This window comes from Camellia sinensis, chromosome 1, assembly GCF_055761805.1.
Source record: "Camellia sinensis isolate YWXY chromosome 1, ASM5576180v1, whole genome shotgun sequence".
NCBI lineage: Eukaryota > Viridiplantae > Streptophyta > Magnoliopsida > Ericales > Theaceae > Camellia > Camellia sinensis.
This window is the reverse complement of record NC_138961.1, coordinates 7,311,654-7,314,771: the sequence shown is the minus strand read 5'-3', so window position 1 is coordinate 7,314,771 and position 3,118 is coordinate 7,311,654. Positions and strand designations below refer to the sequence as shown.

At 30.8% G+C, this 3,118-nt stretch overlaps 1 long non-coding RNA gene across 1 annotated transcript; it reads right to left on the bottom strand.

Moving 5' to 3' along the window:
- Nucleotides 1–280: 280 nt before the first annotated feature.
- Nucleotides 281–1,399, bottom strand: LOC114270468 (uncharacterized). The gene is made up of 2 exons (XR_014331139.1): nt 875–1,399; nt 281–704 (listed from the first exon to the last, which is right to left on the bottom strand). It is a non-coding gene; the product is annotated as an uncharacterized LOC114270468 (long non-coding RNA).
- Nucleotides 1,400–3,118: the final 1,719 nt, after the last annotated feature.

Genomic DNA, 3,118 nt, shown 5'->3' with positions numbered 1-3,118 from the left:
CACTATGAGTAAGACACTCGAAATTAAAGATTTGGGAAAAACAGAAGGGATTTGTTTGTTCTTTTTATTTTCTTTATACAAATTCTTTATAAATTCAAATTTTAGACAGTTTTATTATTTTATCTTAAAAAGATAAATTCAAATATAATTTTAATAATGAAAATTTTGCATGTGTAATACGACACACAAGTGAATAGAAATTAATGGGTCTGGTTGAATCATTTTTCAATTTTTTTTTTTAAAATATATTATTTCAATACAAAGAGCCAAGAAAAAAAAAGAAGACAAAAACAAAATATTTTTTCATTCCCAAGACTGGTTCATGAAGATGATGAAATAATCCAAAACTAAAGCCGAATACATTGTAAATAAAGACAACTTGTGATCATCATATCAGAGTTATACCTTAAACACATACCATATGTAACATTTACAGATAAAGAGTTGATCCAAACCTTTCCACATGGTTAGTGAGCATGGGAAACAAGAAATACAGACAAAACTATAGATTAACAGAGCAAACATACTTAGTTCAAACAAGTAAACACAAGGGTTGTTATTACAAGAGAATTTCATGATCATGTTCATGTTCATCACTACCTTCCTCGGAGACCACTAAAGTAAGCAGCGGGGTTGCTTTCAAAGACAGACCTGACTATCACACGAGCCCCTCTGGTCCCGGGAGCTATCATCATCTTAATTGCCTTCCCACCAGAGACAGTGCCGCGGCCAAAACAAGAAAAGACGGACTTTATTATATTAAAGACAAACTTTATTATTAGGATAGTGCCGCGGCCAAAACAACAAATGACAGACTTTATTATATTAAAGACAAACTTTATTATTAGGATAATTATGTTGATAAAAAACGTACTTATTTTGATAATTATGTTGATAAACAATGCACCGCAACAACAAAGGAGGATGATCAGAACACCAGCAGCTATGGCGGGGATGATATAAGGTTGACAAACTTGGATCAAATGTTGACAAACTTGGATCAAATGTTGGATGAAACGTTGGATTTGCTCTTTTATAGTCTCTGGTGGAAACATCTCGTCCACCTTACCCATCAAATCTCCGCCCATGTTCGGCGCCAATTCCTTCCACTTCTCCTCCGCCTTACCCATCAAATCAGCGCCCATGTTCCCTACCACCGCTGGCAATTCCTTGGACTTCTCTACTGCATAGTTCATCAGACTCCCTGCTCCCATCTCTTTCTCTTTTTCTCTCAGCATCACCCTCACATAGTTCGTCATTGAAATTGACTGCTCTCTCTCTCTCTGTCTCTGAGCAAACAACTACACAACTTGGAACATATGGGGCAGTATAAAAGGAGAGGCAAAGCAACTTCTTCCTCTTTTCTTTTTTCTTTACTTTACTCTATGCTTTTCTCTTTAGATTATTATATTTGGATTAACGATTTAAAGAGTAATTTGTGGAGAGACAGTATAGAAGAATCATTTCATAAATTCTTACTCAATTTGTTTTATCCAAACATAGTCTTAGGATAAATTATACAGATCTCTTTGGACTAATTAATATATTATAATTAGATAACAATTTTGGTATAAATACACAATATTTTTTTGAAATATAAATTTCATAGTGTTTTTATCTTTTTAAACTAAAATGCCTGTTTACCCTTTGTTAACCGGGTCCAAACATCACCTAAATCCAAATATTCTTATTTTATGTTTAAACAATACGTTGAATGAAGGTAATTATGTAAATTAAAGAGGTAAAATGGGGCAATTGTATCATTTAACACGGTAAATATATTTAAATACAAAATATTTAAGAATAATATAATAATTTAATCACTTTGGTTACCACCGTTAAAGTTATCAATATTATAAGAGACATTAATATAATTTTGTTAAAACTACATAATTAAATTAAATATAATATTAATACCATAAGTCCCACTACTAGTGTATATCTTTAATACAAAATAAATAATCATGATAATATTATTCATAATTATTTTCAAATTAGGAGATGACTTTTCTTCGTGGCAGAAGTTTTACTTTCTTTCTTTGTGGGTTGATTAAAGAATGGTAGTAATGACAGTCATAGTTCATCAGACTCCCTGCTCCCATCTCTTTCTCTTTTTCTCTAAGCATCACCCTCACATAGTTCATCATTGAAATGACCGCTCTCTCTCTTTCTCTCTCTCTCTGAGCAAACAACTACACAACTTGGAACATATGGGGCCGTATAAAAGCAGAGGCGAAGCAACTTCTTCCTCTTTTCTTTTTTCTTTACTTTATTCTATGCTTTTCTCTCTAGATTATTATATTGGATTAAGGATTTAAAGAGTAATTTGTGGAGAGAAAGTATAGAAGAATCATTTTATATATTCTTACTTAAATTTTTTTATCCAAACATAGTCTTAGGATAAATTATACCGATCTCTTTGGACTAATTATTATATTATAATTAGATAACAATTTTGGTATAAATACACCATATTTTTTTTGAAATATAAATTTCATAATGTTTTCATCTTTTTAAACTAAAATGTACCGTATATATTTAAATACAAAATATTTAAGAATAATAAAATAATTTCATCACTTTGGTTAACACCGTTAAAGTAATCAATATTATAAGAGACATTAATTTAATTTTGTTAAAACTACATAATTAAATAATATTAATACCATAAGTCCCACTACTAGTGTATATCTTTAATACAAAATAAATAATCATGGTAGTATTTGTTGGCTTATTTTTCCTACGAAGGAAAATATCATAAATGCGAGCGTGCCAGCAAGGATTGAAAAATCCTTACAGATTAAATTCAAGCCAATTATCAAGCGATTGCGTTGACAGTTCGTTTGCCTCAACGAAGAGGACTTCAAATTTGCCAAGTGTAGAGAAAAGAAAAAGTAAAAGAAGAAAGAGGGAGACGGAGAAAGACGATTGAGTGAACAATCAAAGTAATAATTACTTACCTCTACTCCTATGCTTCGAAAAGGAAGTGCATAAAATGCTTCGAAAAGGAAATACTGAAAATAAATGCTTCGAAATATAAATCTATGTTAAACTACTCCTAAGATAAGGAAAATGACAAGAAATATTGAAATCAATTATCTTTGATTATGAATTCTGG